Source organism: Trachurus japonicus, chromosome 14, assembly GCF_045865225.1.
Source record: "Trachurus japonicus isolate A0001 chromosome 14, Traja_1.0".
NCBI classification, from domain to species: domain Eukaryota; kingdom Metazoa; phylum Chordata; class Actinopteri; order Carangiformes; family Carangidae; genus Trachurus; species Trachurus japonicus.
The window spans coordinates 30,302,558-30,322,771 of NC_140920.1; the positions used below are offsets into that span (position 1 = coordinate 30,302,558).

Consider the following 20,214-nt stretch of genomic DNA (forward strand, 5'->3'; position numbering starts at 1 on the left):
TACAGATTTATATTTTCAATCTCATAAATGCACTTGGAATAAATGCATTTTCAACAAAATCAATAATATATAGAAGATTAAAACACCACGATTGTAGTATCGTATTCACAGGGGCAACTGCTTATTTACGTTTTTCTCCCTTTTTGTTTTCCATTTTAACTGTTTTCTGGCTGCCTAAAACAGCAGAACAATTAGGCAAAGTGTGCCTTTGAGTGTTACTCAGTGTAACAATCCCCCTTATGTAAGGGGACCACCACATCCTTAACAGTAGTAAAATTTTTCCCCGGACGAACCCCTTTTCTTCGTGCACAAACTCTGCACCGTCTGGTCGGGTTCTGCTTTTTTGCTGTTGGCAATATCTGGACAAGAGCATGAGCTATTAGCAATTCTGTTATCCAGCCTGCTCCTTGGGTCATAGTTGTAGGGGGCTCTAGGTGTTTTTTTGAGGTGGAGGTATTTCTCTCCCTCAGCCGCAGTTTGACTAGCTTGTGCCACCGGCTCTTGTCCTGGTCCAAGATCTTCACGAGGCTTTCAATAGAAGGACCGCAATGTGTTGTATTTGTACTGTGGGTTCTTTGCTTTAATAGAACACAAAAGAATTAAAGAGACTGATCTCAAAGAGATATGTTACAAATTTTCTGGTCCATTTGCTCGATTTTCGAGCAAATGGATAGTACACAATATTTTTGATCAAATTTAATCTACCAAATTCATTGCACTGTTTGTAGCTCACAATGCATTCTGGTTTTGTTTTGGCAACTTTATCTTTGTGGCCTCTACAGCCATACACATCCATACTCCATGTTTGTTCTTGGTGAAGGGTTGTTACCATTTTTACGATTTATTTGTCATGCCATGCAACAACCATCACATTATACTATTGTGACGCAAGATTGTCCTCTCCAGCCTGAAGGTCAGCTTTAGTGATGTTTTGGAGGACTGGTGGTTCACCTCTTTTTTTATACCACAAAGTACCACAGACATGGGTTTCCAGATGAAGTAGGGCGCTCACATAATGACACCGAATTGTAATAATTATCAACATAATTTGAAGCCAACCAGCTAGGCGAACACGATAGAGAGACGACTGTGTCTCCAAGGGCAGAGGCTTGTCCATCATAGGGTTTCAAGTTGAAGCAGTATCCTGTTTTTGATTCGCAAAGGATGTAGGATTATATGCCATACTTGACTGGCTTTTGGGGGTTGTAACCCCCTGAAAACTAGGCGGCCACGCCACAAGAGCCTAACCCTCACAAATACAAAAGATTTACCACTGGGCTGATACATATCACGAAATTTCTGAGATAAGATAATCTAAGACGGGGCGGATTTTTAAACAGATTGTCAGTGCAATTGGCTGGCCTTGCTTTGATTGTCACAGAAATGAAGAAAGCGCAAAATAAATTGAAATCGTTTGCGAGATACAAATGACCTTATTAAAGTAGGGGGGAGGCTAAAATTACTTTCAGAAGACCAGTCCATCTCCAGCTCAAGGCTTGCGAATGATGCCAGTGAGAAAAATAAGCCCCAGAAACTTTTTTAACTCTGACCCTGTAACAGGTTTCCAAGCATGAGCTCTAGCCTGTGGTGTCAAACACTGCTCGGCTTCAAGACACTGTTCAGCATACATGATAGTTTGTGCTCACAATTGTCCTGGATCAAGCTCATTGGACAGGAAGAGCTCTACAAAATCAGCCGGATCTTCTGATTTCAAGATCAGCAGCTTTACCCGCAGGTCCAGGGTTGGCGGTGAAAATGGATGGTTTGGTGGCTGCCAGTTTGTGTCCTGCCCCTCAGGATTAGGAGCTGGAGCCCTTGTTTGCCGAGCAGACGCCCGCCACGCCTACGAGAGGCTGAACGTCAGCAGCCCTTCGTCTTTGAGTCTGACGTCTGCCCCTTTGAGTTGTTCGACCTGTAAATGGTTATATAGATACAACCAGTAGTCGAGTTGTAAAAAAAATTCAGGGGGGATGGTCAATTTTTTTCACCTTAAGAAAAAAGGGGGGGGGGGGGGTAGTGTAATTCATGTAAATTATATTACATAATTTATTATTTTAAAATTATAAATTATATATAGACTATTTTTTTTATTTTATTATTATAATGGAGCTTCTCCACAAGCACCAACTCAGCTGGGCTTTACTTGATTTGCCATCTTTCTAAAGCACTTTAATGGGGTCTGGGGGCACTCCCCCAGAAAAAAATTGTGATTTTTAACACATAAATAAGGCATTCTGGTGTACTCTGAGGAGAAAATAAAGGGAAAAGGCAACATTGCTTCAGATTTAAGAAAGCCCAATTAGTAGGCCTACTGACTAAGGTCCCTTTCATTGTAATGACAAGAATGGCTAAAGTGTATGAAAGTGAACTCAGAAACTGGTCTAGTTGTGGAGCTGTGGCTGGATAAGTGAGCAAAAACAAATGTCATTTGTTAAATCTTGGCCTGGTCCTGGTTTCCTCTGCTTTCACCATGGACCTCTTTCAGGCCACACTGTCATCTTCCACCACGTATTCTCATCTCTATCAGATATTAAATATGAAGGGAGGCTCCCACATGAGCGACCGAGAATAGTCACTCCTCGCGCTCATAGAAGTTAGAAAAATGTAAACACACTAACGTCAGCAGGTCACTTGCAGCACCACGCCGGACCGGGCCGGTCCACTGACCCACCGTCTGCCCCTGCTGGCGCGAGTCACCACGACTGCAGAAACTTCTCCCCTTTTCCCATTCTGATGATTCGGAACCGCTCGGAACGCTATCTAGAGTTCAGATTGTCACCTTGGTTACCTGGCTGTTAACCAATAAAACACGGAGGCGCTTCTACAACACTTCTCTCTGATTGGTCGTGGCGTCGTGCCTGTGTTGCATTCACTGTGACCGGGAAATTACAAAACTACCTTCTCAGTTAATGTGCGCTTCATGGTGCGCTTCTGTTTAACTCCGTCTGAGAAAACATCCTGGACCTGGGCTATAAGAAATGTTCGGGGCTAGAGCCGGGATAGACAAGGCCCTTCAATATAATATAATAGTTATGTCCCAACATTTAATGTAAAAAAGGGGATGGAGAGGGGGGATGGCATTTTTACAGGGGGGATGATTTTGATCGTTTTTATTTCAGGGGGGATGCCATCCCCCCCCATCCCCCCTCAACTCGACTACTGGATACAACTAAATTAGTACAAAAATATTTGTCAGGGTGCTAATTCAGGTATCAAGATTTATTGTCATTTTGTAAGTAACAAAATGAAAGAACATTTATATGAGATCAACATAAAACACAGACATCCTTCTAAATACTGTCAAGAAATAATAGATACTCTACTAGACAAAAGTTAAAAGTGTAGCATAAAGATTTGTGTCTCCCACTAAGACTGAATGTAACCCAAAAATGTTAGACTCAGAACACTGAGGGCCATTTTGGACATTTTGATTATAATTAACAGTGACTACTACTGCCTCACACTAGTGCAATGATACAAGCAGGCTGTGATACAAAATGGCCTAGGCGTGTTACATCTACTACATACAAAAGACAGTTTTCACAGAGGGGCCTTCTCTAATATCTCACCTCTTTCATCTGAGCCAGGGAAGTGGAAGATCCGGGACCGGGTTGGGAGAAGAATCTGGGCTAACTCACCTCTGTGATAATATCAAGAGTAAAATTATTATATAATATCAGTTTTGGGTCAATAATAATGTACACAAAAAATTAGAATAGACTGTTTCTCACTTATCAGACCCATTTGTTTTTTTAGGTAACACTCACCATTATGGCATATAGGCAAGTATGCTACAATCTAATAATAAACATAATATCAGATTATCAATTTAGCAAGACATAGCTACCTTCCTCATCTCTGGCAAGTGGGAATGAAGGGAATCGGGTCCTTTACCCATGAGATGTCTTCGACCAACCTCTTCCTCGTCTCCGTCTGTGGTCTGTTCGACCTGTAAATGATTATAAGAATACTTTATAGGCTACACAGACACATTAGATCGATATTTAGATAGATTAGGGCCTTTTCTGAATCCCACCTCTTTCACTTGTGCCAGCAGGGAGTGGAGAGCAGGACCGGAGCTGCGGCTCACTTGACTCTGTTTCAATAACTGTAGTAAAAATAAACGGTAGCACTACATAATACGGCCCGCGACTTACAGCGTACCTACCGCTCTCTTGCCGCGTAGGTTGCCGCTTATTTCACACAAGTACTGAGTAACTGCAGCTCACTTTCCCCCCTGTTTCCCCCGTGCATTTACAGTGTAACTAGGCTGCGTCTTAGCGCGTAACTTACATCCTGCTTCACACCAACTTCCACAGAAGTACAGGGTAACTCTCGCTGTTTTACAGATTAACTAGGCTGCGTCTTGGCACGTAACTCCTGTCCTACTTTACACCAAATTACACAGTAACTCTCGCTCACTCCGCCACTAATTACCCCGCATTTTACAGTATAACTAGGCTGTGTCTGAGAGCGTAACTCCCGTACAATTACGTCCTACTTTCCCCGGACTTACAGTGTAACTCCTGCCAGGTACATTAGAAATTAAATAGTCTACTGTACAATATGAGCACAGTTGCAATCCATGTTTTCCAAAAGTGTCAGCAGCGACATTCCACCTCTATTTCAGAGATTTATTATTCATTATTTAATTGTATGGTTTGGAATAGGTGAGAAATGGGTATAGAGTGTGGACATTTTCCAATACAGTAACAGGCTGGCTGGTAGCAAACTTACCTCTCTAAAATGCACATCTATGAAAGTCTAGTTCTGTCATCCAAGGGCAAAACACAAACTATACAGTAATACATCCACAATAATGAGTCATTCGGAGAGTTAGAAAATGTTTTTATTATTTATTAACCAGAAAACACATGACACATCCACATCCATGATCATTCATAAACTTTAAGTACAGTAAGTACCCTACTGTAAGTGAGCACTGTTACCCCTCCTTAGTCTGCACCTATACAGTAGCTGTCATGCACCTACACACTACTTGTCTTAGAGTTACCCAGTAAGTAGAGGGTAACGGGCTGTATTATAAAGTAATGGCTGTTACTCCCTCCTTAGTCTGCACCTATACAGTTGCTGTCATGCACCTACACTGTACTTGTCTTAGAGTTACCCAGTAAGTAGAGGGGTAACGGGCTGTATTATAAAGTATTCTTTGTTATTCCCTCCTTAGAGTGCAAATACACTGTAATTGTCCTGCAACTACAATGTAGTTGTCCCGCGAGTTACCCAGTACCTACAAAGTAGCGGGCTGTATTATAAAGTATTCTTTGTTATTCCCTCCTTAGTGTGCAAATACACTGTAATTGTCCTGCAACTACACTGTAGTTGTCCTGGAGTTACCCAGTACCTTCTACTACAGCTGTAACTACTGTCTAAGTAGAACCAGTAAGTTAGAACACAGTTTGTTTCACGAGATAACAGCATCTGAAAGTACAGTAATACAAATACAAAACTAACTGAAGTGTCCCTGACATCATAAAATAACAGATTTCTACTGGCTTTTGTTATTTACATTAAAGTTCAGTTTTGTTCCTTCTGTTATAAACTGTTTCATTTAGTTGTGATCCATCTGTCTGGTCCTTCTAGGTCTAAAATTAGTCAGTCAAAGTCAGTTTCATTTGACAAAATGTACTTTCTAAGTTAGAAGAGTCAAGTTGAAATGATCATTGTGATACTACTATCACACTGGAGTGTGACACTCAGTAATGGAGAATGGATGGGCTCCTCCATAAAGGTTGATCTTGATCTTGATCCAGCTCCTTGGGTCAAGGCAGAGATCAGGGTCATGGGTGGCGTGCCATTCTCCCTCGTCAGGTACCATTTTCATGGCATCTCAAAAACCTCACCTGTGTAGAACAACATAATTATATATTGTATCATCAACTTCATCACATAAATGCATCACTGTAAAACAAAGTGAGAAAATTAATAACTTTGAACGGTACAGTTTTTCTCATCATGGAATACTTAATCCCGGTTTTACCTTTCACATCATAAATCATTAGCCTTTTAAACCATAACTTGTGATTTTTAAGCATATTAATCAATTACAAATTATACATATTTTTTTTCTTTAACTATTGAGTAAATATTTTAACCATTTAAAAATCTTCAATTTTACAAAATCAATGCTATGACCATACTGTTTCACAACTGTAGGCTGCACCAGTACATTATTGTTACTCTTGACTGTATTCATCATACCAGTCATTACCAACAGTAACGTTAGCTAATGGAGCTAATGTGTACAGTACTAACACAAATACAGTTCCCGGTTAGCGTGGTGCAGGGGAAAACACACACTATTATCTTTAGCACAAGCTAACATTGCTAGCTGCGTTAGCATAGCTACTTAACTCACCAAGAGGTTGATAACGCGGTCAAACTGCCGTCGCACAGGTCCTCAGTTCATCCCTCTCGTCTCCCGGGGTGTTTGCTCTGTGTTTATATCAACATATCACATCGTAGACATTGCATCATTTCCCTCATTTCTCCACTTCGTCTCCTCCTGTCGTCCCTGCGGCGGTGTCAACAAGCTCCGTCCTCGCTGTGAGGTGGGACTTTCTACCTTCTCAACAGGCAACCAATGACAAGTGAGCTGCTTCTGGTCTGACCAATGACAGATGGTCAAATCTGAGAGACTGTGATTGACAACTTATTTCATCCTATTTGACTACCACAGTCACTCACCTTTGACCATCTGTCATTGGTCAGACCAGAAGCAGCTCACTTGTCATTGGTTGCCTGTTGAGAAGGTAGAAAGTCCCACCTCACAGCGAGGACGGAGCTTGTTGACACAGCCAGGGACGACAGGAGGAGACGAAGTGGAGAGATGAGGGAAATTATGCAATGTCTACGATGTGATATGTTGATATAAACACAGAGCAAACACCCCGGGAGACGAGAGGGATGAACCGAGGACCTGTGCGACGGCAGTTTGACCGCGTTATCAACCTCTTGGTGAGTTAAGTAGCTATGCTAACGCAGCTAGCAATGTTAGCTTGTGCTAAAGATAATAGTGTGTGTTTTCCCCTGCACCACGCTAACCGGGAACTGTATTTGTGTTAGTACTGTACACATTAGCTCCATTAGCTAACGTTACTGTTGGTAATGACTGGTATGATGAATACAGTCAAGAGTAACAATAATGTACTGGTGCAGCCTACAGTTGTGAAACAGTATGGTCATAGCATTGATTTTGTAAAATTGAAGATTTTTAAATGGTTAAAATATTTACTCAATAGTTAAAGAAAAAAATATGTATAATTTGTAATTGATTAATATGCTAAAAAATCACAAGTTATGGTTTAAAAGGCTAATGATTTATGATGTGAAAGGTAAAACCGGGATTAAGTATTCCATGATGAGAAAAACTGTACCGTTCAAAGTTATTAATTTTCTCACTTTGTTTTACAGTGATGCATTTATGTGATGAAGTTGATGATACAATATATAATTATGTTTCTACACAGGTGAGGTTTTTGAGATGCCATGAAAATGGTACCTGACGAGGGAGATGGCACGCCACCCATGACCCTGATCTCTGCCTTGACCCAAGGAGCTGGATCAAGATCAAGATCACCTTTTATTGGAGGAGCCCATCCATTCTCCATTACTGAGTGTCACACTCCGGTGTGATAGTAGTATCACAACGATCATTTCAACTTGACTCTTCTAACTTAGAAAGTACATTTTGTCAAATGAAACTGACTTGACTGACTATTTTAGACCTAGAAGGACCAGACAGATGGATCAAAACTAAATGAAACAGTTTATATACAGAAGGAACAAAACTGAACTTTAATGTAAATAACAAAAGCCAGTAGAAATCTGTTATTTTATGATGTCAGGGACACTTCAGTTAGTTTTGTATTTGTATTACTGTACTTTCAGATGATGTTATCTCGTGAAACAAACTGTGTTCTAACTTACTGGTTCTACTTAGACAGTAGTTACAGCTGTAGTAGAAGGTACTGGGTAACTCCAGGACAACTACAGTGTAGTTGCAGGACAATTACAGTGTATTTGCACACTAAGGTGGGAATAACAAAGAATACTTTATAATACAGCCCGCTACTTTGTAGGTACTGGGTAACTCCGGGACAACTACATTGTAGTTGCAGGACAATTACAGTGTATTTGCACTCTAAGGAGGGAATAACAAAGAATACTTTATAATACAGCCCGTTACCCTCTACTTACTGGGTAACTCTAAGACAAGTACAGTGTAGGTGCATGACAGCTACTGTATAGGTGCAGACTAAGGAGGGAGTAACAGCCATTACTTTATAATACAGCCCGTTACCCTCTACTTACTGGGTAACTCTAAGACAAGTAGTGTGTAGGTGCATGACAGCTACTGTATAGGTGCAGACTAAGGAGGGAGTAACAGCCATTACTTTATAATACAGCCCGTTACCCTCTACTTACTAGGGATGCAACGGTTCTCGGTAAAATACCGAACCGTTCGGTACGGCCTGCACGGTGCAATACGCTCTTGGACCGCGGTATTTCAGATTCAGCTTCCATCAGCTCTTCCTGCTTTACAGGCAGCTGTGCCGTGTATGTGTGTGCCTGGCCGTTTAAGGCGAAAGCCCGCCCCCGCGAGTCGATGTCCAATCACTGTTGAGCCTCCACACACTCACAGTGACTCCCCCCCATAGACTGTAAAAGCTCCCCCCCTGCAACTGAAAGTGCAGCAGGTCAGCCTCACACACAGAAGAGGGGGGAAAAAAAACGAAAACAAAACAAACAGGCGGCGGCATGAGCGGTCGCTGATCGCAATCGCGGGGGAATTTAATTAGTTATTAGCGCGATTTAGCACATTTAGCTTTTATTAGAGTTCCTGCACAAACTCTGTCCATGCACACCGCATGTGTGTGGTCGCGTATCCGCGTGCGCGCGTGTCCGCGCGCGATAGAGAGACCGAGGTCGAGCAGGAGTTGATTGACAGAGATGAGAGGTGGTGAAAGGCTGTTTAAAAAAAACACAATAGACTAACTCCTTCTTTCCCAGTGAGAGACTGTGGCTGCAGCATAGTGACGGTCTTCCATGACGGCAATATAGTGCGATCTCTGTTTGAAAGCTGCTTCAGAGTGTTCATCATGAAAGACTAAAGGAGTGTGCAGAGGGAGGAGCTAGGGGCTGTTCACTGACAGTTCAGGTGTGTGTGTGTGTGTGTGTGTGTGTGTGTGTGTGTGTGTGTGTGTGTGTGTGTGTGTGTGTGTGTGTGTGTGTGTGTGTGTGTGTGTGTGAGAGAGAGAGAGAGAGAGGAGAGCTGTATTAGAAATATTATAAATTATAAACATTATTTTGGGAGAAAAAAAAAGTTCTCTGCACAAAACACATACCGAAACTGTACCGAGAACCGTGGCCAAAAACCGAGGTACATATCGTACCGTGGGCTACCTGTACCGTTGCACCCCTACTACTTACTGGGTAACTCTAAGACAAGTAGTGTGTAGGTGCATGACAGCTACTGTATAGGTGCAGACTAAGGAGGGAGTAACAGCCATTACTTTATAATACAGCCCGTTACCCTCTACTTACTGGGTAACTCTAAGACAAGTAGTGTGTAGGTGCATGACAGCTACTGTGTAGGTGCAGACTAAGGAGAGAGTAACAGCCATTACTTTATAATACAGCCCGTTACCCTCTACTTACTGGGTAACTCTAAGACAAGTACAGTGTAGGTGCAGACTAAGGAGGGGTAACAGTGCTCACTTACAGTAGGGTACTTACTGTACTTAAAGTTTATGAATGATCATGGATGTGGATGTGTCATGTGTTTTCTGGTTAATAAATAATAAAAACATTTTCTAACTCTCCGAATGACTCATTATTGTGGATGTATTACTGTATAGTTTGTGTTTTGCCCTTGGATGACAGAACTAGACTTTCATAGATGTGCATTTTAGAGAGGTAAGTTTGCTACCAGCCAGCCTGTTACTGTATTGGAAAATGTCCACACTCTATACCCATTTCTCACCTATTCCAAACCATACAATTAAATAATGAATAATAAATCTCTGAAATAGAGGTGAAATGTCGCTGCTGAGTCTGACACTTTTGGAAAACATGGATTGCAACTGTGCTCATATTGTACAGTAGACTATTTAATTTCTAATGTACCTGGCAGGAGTTACACTGTAAGTCCGGGGAAAGTAGGACGTAATTGTACGGGAGTTACGCTCTAAGACACAGCCTAGTTATACTGTAAAATGCGGGGTAATTAGTGGCGGAGTGAGCGAGAGTTACTGTGTAATTTGGTGTAAAGTAGGACAGGAGTTACGTGCCAAGACGCAGCCTAGTTAAACTGTAAAACAGCGAGAGTTACCCTGTACTTCTGTGGAAGTTGGTGTGAAGCAGGATGTAAGTTACGCGCTAAAACGCAGCCTAGTTACACTGTAAATGCACGGGGGAAACAGGGGGGAAAGTGAGCTGCAGTTACTCAGTACTGGTGTGAAATAAGCGGCAACCTACGCGGCAAGAGAGCGGTAGGTACGCTGTAAGTCGCGGGCCGTATTATGTAGTGCTACCAAATAAACTATAAATCTCAGTTTGATTTCTCTAACATGTCAGACATAGCGCTACACTCTTAGTAAAGCCCTCAAATATGAACCTAATAATCATAATACCAGATATCAAAATAACAAGCAGCTACCTTCTTCATCTCTGGTGGGTGGAAAAGGAGTTGGAGGAGGAGAAGGTGAAGGTGAAGAAGATCTGAGCCTTGTAGATTCTGAAATATCACAATAAAATAACGTCAATGTTTTTATGAATATCAATTAGGGTTGTCACGATACTAAAATGTTCAACTCGATACCGATACTCAGGAAAATATTCAATACTTGATACCATTTTCGTTATGACAGGGGTGAAAAAATTTTTTAAATCTCTCTATCTCACTCACACCTGCTTTTTTACTGTCTTTCCTGTCTGCTCTCAAGGAGTGAGTGAGGGAGTGTGTGTGTGTGTGTGTGTGTGTCTGGGGGGGGGGGGGGCAGTTTACAGTTCTCCCTCATTCACTCACACACACACACCCCTGCCTCTTTACTGTAACTGCTCTGGAGCAGTGGGCTGTTCCTAGATGACCATGAATCTGTATGGGCTCCTAAATGTAGCCTAGGTACATTTCTTAACGGGCCGGCAGGACCGAGAATTAAGTCGGTCCGCGCCGGTTCGGGACGCCGGGTTCGGGACGCCGGGTCCGGGACGCGGTAGACTGTGTCTGGTCATTTAATCTGTCAGGGTCCGAGGTACAGTGGAAAACAATGAACATGATCCTGATCATGATTTCATAGCTCAAAAATAAACTTTTTGACAACCCAGATATAAATAGACTCAAAACAAGGAAGCCGTTAGGCTACTTTCTTTTCCTCTTTTTTTTATTTGTTTACACTCGACCTAATAAGTGAGCCGGTGCGGCAAAAGGACGGCGGGCACTGCGATGTCAGCTTTCCGGGCTGGGATAAACAGTTATCAGATGTATCTACCTAGTAACTTTGACAAAACTGTATGAACATTAAATCTGTTGCCGTACCAGCTGTTGTCAGCGGAGAAAAACTCCGTACTCCGTCGCCCGTCATCTCCTCGTCGTCCTCTCTGCTGTCTTCATCATCGTCGTCGTCATCTATTTCTGATCCAGTTTCATTATTATTGTTGTTAAAAATCTGGTCCAGTGCCTCCTCGCCTGAAAATCTTTTCGGGACCGGCATTTTACACTTCCTCTTGGTCCTGTCTGCCGGCGGATCAGCTGGGTGACAGCTTCCTGACGTTGTTGTTGTTGTTGTTGCGCTGTCAGTTAAAGTATTGTCAAAGCCCACGAAAATAGATACATTCAGAGCGCTCGCTCTGGATACATCCTGTATTGTTTCCAGAAGCTTCTTCTTCACTTGATTTTCATATAGCTAGTCCAGCACCATTTCACAGGGTGCACAGCAAGCCCCGCTATCATATGGCACTGTAAACACGGATTGCCGGAAATTTCCGTCATTGGCAGTAAACCGTTCGATCGCGAATGACGGAATTTCTCGTCAATGGCAGTTAAAGAGTTAATATATAGCTATGCACAAATGAAAATCAAAGTCGTCCAATGAACGGCAGTTGGCGGTTCTAGTGTTAAGGTGAGACACGGCAGGCAAAAACATCGTTTTTTCATGCACTTATCAATTTTGAGATTTTGGGCTATTTTGCTTCCATAACATGTCTTCTTTCAGACTAATACAAAGAAATGGTCTAAAATACACATTATGGGTGTTTATTTTACTTCACTTTGACTGGTGTCGCCTGTAGATTTCTCCTAAATTCACCAGAACTGAGCGTTCTATCGCGGCGTACTGAGCCGCATCTGTTCAGACCCCTGTCATATCAGGTATCGCTGTGAAGCTCTCTCTCTCCTGCACTAAGTTGTCTGTTCCAAAAATGGTCATTTCCTTTGTACCAGCAACGAATCGTAAAAGTACGAGGGAGGGTCTCATTGGCTGGTGTCGTGAGGGACTTTTAAAAATGGGGAAAGGAAATCGATTTAAATCCTCACATAAAATAAAACAGCAACTCTCACTTGCTAGACAACAAAAGACACAGCACAGAAACTCACCAAGCGATAAGATCCCTTTACAAAGTGCGTCATCGCGGAAGCTGTCATCCGTAAAAAACGAGTGTTTGGATGCCGTCGGAGACAGGGCGATACACAGCGGTGGCTTTTTTTTTTTTTTTTTACACATGACGTCTGAATGAACTGATCGGAGATTTAGTATGTCCCAATTGCGCTGGTACAGGGCTTAAAATTAACATCGATCCTCAGAATCACATGCTCTGCAGTAGTTTACTTCTCAGTGACAGAGGTGAAACGGATGTGACACTGACATGGGCCAGAGATGATTAGCCAGACATAGAGAAACTGAAAACATTGGTTGTCATATTACAGATGATGAGCCCAACTACACCTAAAGTGTTTTTCTTATTTGTTTGTTTTTAGGGTCCGGGCAGCTAAGCTGCCGGGACACTATTGTATTCCTAGGAATTCTTCTTCTTCTTCTTTCTTTCTTTCTTCTTCCAAGGAAGTCATACTTCCCATGGGCGAAAACTCACCAAACTTTGCACAAAGGTTCAGTCCCATGCCAGATTCACTCAACTCCAAGGACATGTGCCCCCCCCCTCCTAGGGGGGGCACAATAAGCGTTTAAATTTAAAAACTTTAAAAATTCCTACCAAACCAACGGTAGATGCTACAGTGTTGAAACTTCACCACAATGTAGCCTCAATACTGCTGAAACTTTTGTCCACTTAAACTTATTACAAACTATGAAGTCCATCACTCTGTTTTTTTCAATAACTGTAAAACTTTTAAAATTTATCTCCTCCCACAATTTTTGCTCAATTGACACCAAACTTGGTACAGAGCATCTCCAGACTGTCCTCCACAAAACTTGTTTCTCGGATTTTTGATTAAGCAAAAATTGAGCCTACAGTGCATGAAAACGTTTGACTGTAAACACTACTGTAAACATATACCATCAAATTCTTGCTAAATACATGTTCAAACTTCCTGAAAAAAAATGACAATATTTTGGAGTCATGGTTGATGAAGTTTAGCAAATATCAGAATTTTAATTCAAAAACTGAATTTTTGAGAACATTTTGAATTCTGCTCTCATGGGAACAACTGCAGTCAATGTGAGAGTGGAATTTATAAACATCATATTTTCTCTTATGAAGTAAAACACTTATCATTAAAAACAAATCACCAACATTTCCATGCTGTCCAGATGCAATTTATGTATTATCAGATTTTTGTTTAGATAACAGAATTTCTGACTTTTTGACCATTTTTGAAATCTGCATTCACAACAGCTGCCCGGGCACTGACTCACCTGAGTGGATAAATGAAGCTACACAGCAGGCCTCACTACCAGCCAATTAGCTCAGCGAGTTAGGAGCTGGTTCTTGGTGTCAGAGGTTGTGAGTTCGAGACCCAGCAAGGGTGATGATGATGATGATGACAGATCAAAATGTCAGTTGTCCTCAACACGAAATACAAGACAATTGTCCTAATGGTGGCATCACAGCAAGCCTCTAAGTTTAAAAATCCAAATAGCTTGGACTGGACCATGTGCGAAGGCTCCTAACATCTTAAGAGTCACAGTAGATGTTTTACAAATACATATAATTATTTTACCTCAAAAACTGATTTTTCTTTTTACTGTGGTTTCAAATCTGCCTGCGCGACAGTGAATGGCTTACTCAATTTGTGAAGCCACTGTTGCATTGCCACTTGTCAATTAGCTCAGTGCGATAGACAACAGTCTTTGGTTCCCGAGGTTGTGGGTTCAATCCTCAACTGATGCCAATTGGACATTATAAGGTCAACTGTCCTGTCTTCCTATTCTCCTGTTTGTTGCTCAGAATTGCCTAAATATGCCCAAAAGTAGCCCGGACCCGACCCATTGCTGCGCAGCAGCTATAATTTTTATTTTATTTTCTCTGACCTAACTGGCCCACACCTGGAATTCACAGTGGCCAGACACCCTTGTTTCCAGTAACAATGGGCTCTATGCACAGCTCACTACTTTCTAAATTCAAGGCAGCTCTTTTATGTACTGACAAACTGATTAATCCAGGTGTGTCTGAGTAGTCACAATGGTCAGACACACCTGGATTAATCAGTTTGTCCAATAATGTAAGACAGGAAATAAAGGCGCTGCCTTAAGTTCAGGAAGTAGAGCTGTGCATAGAGCCAATTTGTGGAATTTTTGCAATAGAATCTTTAAAGGCCGTTTTCTCAAAATGAGCTTTTTCTTATACTCTGGACCCGAAATCTCCAGTTCAGCAGCACTTACAGACACCAAACCTTCCAGTTGTATTCCTGCCTATATCCTGAAGGATTTTACAGAGGGGATTGTTGATATATCATTCACAGCCTGATTTATACAACAATTTATACCTAAAAACAGGGCGAAATTTGATTTTTTTAGGGCTGGTGACGGTATTTTCTCATTTACAGAGTGATAAAAAGAGATATCCAAAATCCCCTCTGTAAAAACTTTTGACTTTAATGTGTCAACAAAATAAAACAAGAATTTTGAAAGTGGCTTTATCCAATCTTCAGATTTCGGGTATGGAAATGTACACAAATTCACGCATATTTAATTAGATAATGTCTCATTCCCATATTTAAGCATAATATTTAAGAAAACATGTAATACAAAAAATAATTGGCTCAATGTAAGTAATAAACATAGAAAGTTTCATGGCAATAGCTGTTAGTTAAATTTTTTACCCTATTCACCTGGGGTGTCTCCCCAGGTGAATAGGTGTGTATCGCGCTGTCTCCGACGGCATCCAAACACTCGTTTTTTACGGATGACAGCTTCCGCGATGACGCACTTTGTAAAGGGATCTTATCGCTCGGTGAGTTTCTGTGCTGTGTCTTTTGTTGTCTAGCAAGTGAGAGTTGCTGTTTTATTTTATGTGAGGATTTAAATCGATTTCCTTTCCCAATCTTAAAAGTCCCTCCGTGCTGTTCAGAGCGCATCACGAGATGCTTCTAAATGAATCACGCTGTCGGAAAACGACACCAGCCAATGAGACCCTCCCTCGTACTTTTACGATTCGTTGCTGGTACAAAGGAAATGACCATTTTTGGAACCGACAAATTAGTGCAGGAGAGAGAGAGCTTCACAGCGATACCTGATATGAACAGACGCGGCTCAGTTCGCCGCGATAGAACGCTCAGTTCTGGTGAATTTAGGAGAAATCTACAGGCGACACCAGTCAAAGTGAAGTAAAATAAACACCCATAATGTGTATTTTAGACCATTTCTTTGTATTAGTCTGAAAGAAGACATGTTATGGAAGCAAAATAGCCCAAAATCTCAAAATTTTTAAGTGCATGGAAAAAACGATGTTTTTGCCTGCCGTGTCTCGCCTTAAAACAATGTAAAGCAGGATTTCTAGGATAGTTACCATTACTTTGAACACCTTTCCACTACACAGTTACAGCTCTACTGGACTCGGTTTAAGTCATTTTCCATTACAGCTGAGTCCTTCACAGTTCCTCCTCAGGGCCGCGTTGTCTCACTCAGCTCCAAACACACGTGCACCTCGTTAACTCAGGTGACAGAATAATAACATTCTCAGTAGCTGCAGATCAGCGGGTGCTGCTGCCGGTGTGTTTTTAAACTTGGCGGGTTAGTTTTTTTCTTCTCTCTTATAGGCCTATGTATTTGTGTATGAGAAACAGTGTCTCAGATGAAAAACGTCTGACTATAACGTAATAAATGTCGGAAAAGCGGAATGTTTGAAAAATAGTAAAGTGCCGCTACTCCGACAATGAAAAAAAAAAGTCGGAATAGTGGGACGCTTAAAAAATAATGTTAATGCCGCTATTCCGACAATTAGAAGTCAATGTCGAAATAGCGGCATGTCGGAATAGCAGCATGTAACCATTTTGACTACTTCATGCTGTTGCTATTTTTTTTAAAGTTACCTTTCGTTTCCCTTGGATTTTTGTGCATTATGAAGCTGTCCTGGTCCATGTTTGTAGGCCTTTTTACCAGGAGTAAATTCCCCAAAGTTGCAACAACTGACATCGGAGTGTGTGATTATAAATGGCGAGACTTTGTGTTTGTTTATTTATTAAGCTTTCACTGACTGTATCACATCTGTACACATGTCTTAACTCATTGAGTGCCAACCACGTAATTTCTCGTTTTTCGTTCCCATGCGTTGAGTGCCAAAAACAAGATTTCTCGTTTTTTGCTTTTTTTTTTTAATTATGAAACTAGACACTTTAACACACCTTATGTGTAAATTTGGGGACTCTACGACGAGTAGAACTGATCAAAAACTCATGACAGCTCATGATCTGGAAGTTTTCATCATAACTCGGCTTTTGCAAATGGAGTTCTGCATGTGGATGCAGCGCAGCTGCTCAGCTGTCACTGGCGAGGCTCCAGCAGCTCGGAGCCGAAACAGGAAGCTCTCAGCCGACAGTCCCGCCCGGTCTTCATCTGGAGCAACACCGTGTCCTCCCCAAGGTCCTCCCGCAGTAAAATGTGATGATCCCTCGGTCAAAGCAGACCGGCATCACCGACCCGTACCACAGACGGACCGCGACCACCGGTGTTCCAGACGGCGAGAGGCTGTGCCACGGCACGGTGCGTCTGTGTTATTGTTGTTTAGTGGCGCCCCCCCCGCCCCCGATGGTGGTTTTGTGAATAGAACAACAATTGTTGTATATATTTATCTTACACGAGCCCTTTGATCCAGAAATGCAAGTGTCAGAAGAGCGACAGGCACAAACAGAGCACCTTTCATAAAAGACGCTGTATCTCCTTTTCTAGAAAAAAAGGAGGGGTTTTGGTGAAACCCAGCCATGTTTAGCTTGACTTTTCTCAGGAACAGAGGGACGTAGAAACAAACGGTTTGTGGCCATTTGAAGCATAAAGTTTCACCTTTCAAATGAGCCACAGTATGTGTTGGTGGCAATAATATAGAATGCACTGTGGCTCTACAAAAATCGTCAAAAATGGTCTAAATTGCCGGTACACTTGACTAAAACTTTGGAAAGGAGCGCGGCACTCAATGAGTTAAAACATGAAAAAAAAAGAAAAAAGAACTGAAACAAACACACACACACCCTAACCACCGCTCGGAGTAACGCACATTTCCTTATGGAAACTAAAGCCTTGTCGGAATGGCGGGACGAAACTGTCAGAATGGCAGGACGTTTGCATGTCGGAATAGTGACATGTCTGAATAGTAGAATGTCGGAATGGTGGTATGTCGGAATGACAGCATGTAACCGTCCTTCCTCACACTACACCGTGGCCGTGACAGTTTTAACAGGCGCTACCTGGAAAACTTTATCCCCGAGCCAACAGCTCCGGTGAGTTTCCGTGGTTACCTACGGTCACGCTGCCACTCAACGTAAAAAATGGCGATGCAACATGGCAGCTTCGGCTCGGTGCGCATGTCTCTGCTCTGAGAGAGAGAGAGAGAGAGAGACCTGCAGCAGAGGCGGCTGCAGCAGGCTCGCGCCCGGGAAGTGAGCTCAAGCCGGCCAGGTTCAGCCGTGCTCAAGCGGAGGGGGGGAGAGAAAAAAAAGTGTATTTCTTTTACTCTGTACTCTGAGAGGGGGGGCTTTGATTATCAGTTTACACATCTTGATCAGCATTTATGATGGTTGTGCGCGATCTGACATGATCTGGCTGGCTCTCTGACTGAATATGGTGATATTCTGGGCCGCGCGTGTATGTGTGTGATGTGCGTAGAGAGAGAGAGAGAGAGAGAGAAAGCTGCATGCTCCTATCAATGGAAGAGCTTGTCACAAAGTAGCGATGACAGTTCGAACTAACGGGACCACCCATTGGTTCGACCTCCTATTGGTCCGACTTGTGGTTGATTTTGTCGGAATAACGGGAGGTCGAACCAATGGGAGGTCGGACCAGTGGGTATTTTGTCGTAGTAACGGGAGGTCGAACCAATGGGAGGTCGGACCAATGGGCAGTTCCCTCCTCTGCTCCACGACTGTGGAACACCCTCCCTGAACACCTGAGGGTTCCACAGTCGATCGATTGTTTTAAAAAGGGCCTCAAAACCTTTTTAAAAAATCTTTTAATCTGTAACTGCTCGCTCAAGACAACTGTTTTTAACTCTTGTTTTTAACCTATTTATCTTTTTTTTGGTTGCTGTTGTAGCAGTTTGAGATTTTTTGGTAAATATAAAGTGCGTTACAAATTAAATGTATTATTATTATTATTATTATTATTATTATTATTATTATTATTATTAGCTATGGTGGAGGCAACAGGTGAGACTCAACAAACACAGGGAAATAAAACAGGGGTCAGTTCAGAAATGTGTTTTTCTCAGGAAAAGGTTCCTAATTTCTATTCTTATGTGCCTTAATAGAGAGGACTGCAGCAAATCACATTGCCACTGGTTTTGATCCAGAATGGCTGAAAATGCCCCAATTCAAGTTCTGGCTGTATGACACACAGCACGGTGAATTTAGTATCTGCATTATTTCTTCAATTATTGATAACTATGTTTTGTTTTTTGTTCTCTTTGTAATGTTATGATTGCTCTACATTTTAGGGATATTTTGTCGATTGTGCAGACAGCACAAGCCCGCTGCTAGGAAAGGCCCAGGAAAGAGGTGTAATGTGGGTGACACCCACTGAGACGAAGATAGAGGATAGAGGATATGAAATCAAGAGGGAACTTCTTCCCTTGTTGATGAAGTATTGAACTTGTCGCCTGTGGTGGTCCCGCTGGTTTTGTGTTTAATCGACCCACTGCAGAACCGCATGAAGCCCAGGGTTGAGGTTAGCTAGATCCAGGGTTAGGCAGCTAGGGGAACGCTCTGGAGGACATTGTTCGCTCAATTGTGCATAGCAGTGTGGATCCGCAGCGTGGAGAATGCTCAGTCTGGGTTCAGGGCAACAGGGATGTTTCCTGTCAACATGAGTGCTCAGTCAGTGCTGACTTCTTTGTACCCAGTGCCACCACAGAGGGGGCACTGCAGCCACTAGCCCCACCCATGCATCAAGGAGAAGAAGCCAGCAGAGAGGTCATGGATACTGTGGAGGCGGACCATCACAGCCGGCAGAGCTGCAAGATGCAGATGTTCCATCCACCATCAACTGTGAGAGGCCAGGATTAAGATTCATTCGTTCACGAATAAATAATTTGTCTTTTAAAAGTGCCCCAACTTTAATTGTTAATTGCTCATTAAAATGAAATTTTGTATTCACTGCAAAGACGCCGTTTTTTTAAAATCTAAGAATGACTGTCCCACATTACCTGAGCATGCTGCCCGAACGAAAGAGGGTGTCATGTTAAGTTTGAAGGTGTGTAGCTTCTAAAAAAAAAAAGATTGTATTACCACTGAATTCAAACATAAAATGTTAATAAGGCCTAAAATGATTTAATGAAACATCATTGGAGCGAGTTAATAGTTTTTATATATATGAGTCTACCGGAGCATCTACCAAAAACTTACCTGAATTCACCCTATATCATTGCATTTACATTACCATCACAGAGCTCTATCTCTTTTTTTGATTGATTCACAGTTGCAGTAAACAATACATCTAAAAAGAGTCACATTTTCATTTTTCTGTGTAACCCAACACCCATCCTACCCATCCCGGAGACCTATTACATCATAGCCAAAAAATAAATAAATAA

At 42.1% G+C, this 20,214-nt stretch overlaps 1 long non-coding RNA gene across 1 annotated transcript; it reads right to left on the reverse strand.

The window, feature by feature from the left end:
• Positions 1–4,034: 4,034 nt before the first annotated feature.
• Positions 4,035–11,771, reverse strand: LOC146975028 (uncharacterized). The gene is made up of 3 exons (XR_015037572.1): positions 11,561–11,771; positions 10,682–10,759; positions 4,035–4,108 (listed from the first exon to the last, which is right to left on the reverse strand). It is a non-coding gene; the product is annotated as an uncharacterized LOC146975028 (long non-coding RNA).
• Between the last annotated feature and the right edge of the window lie 8,443 nt (positions 11,772–20,214).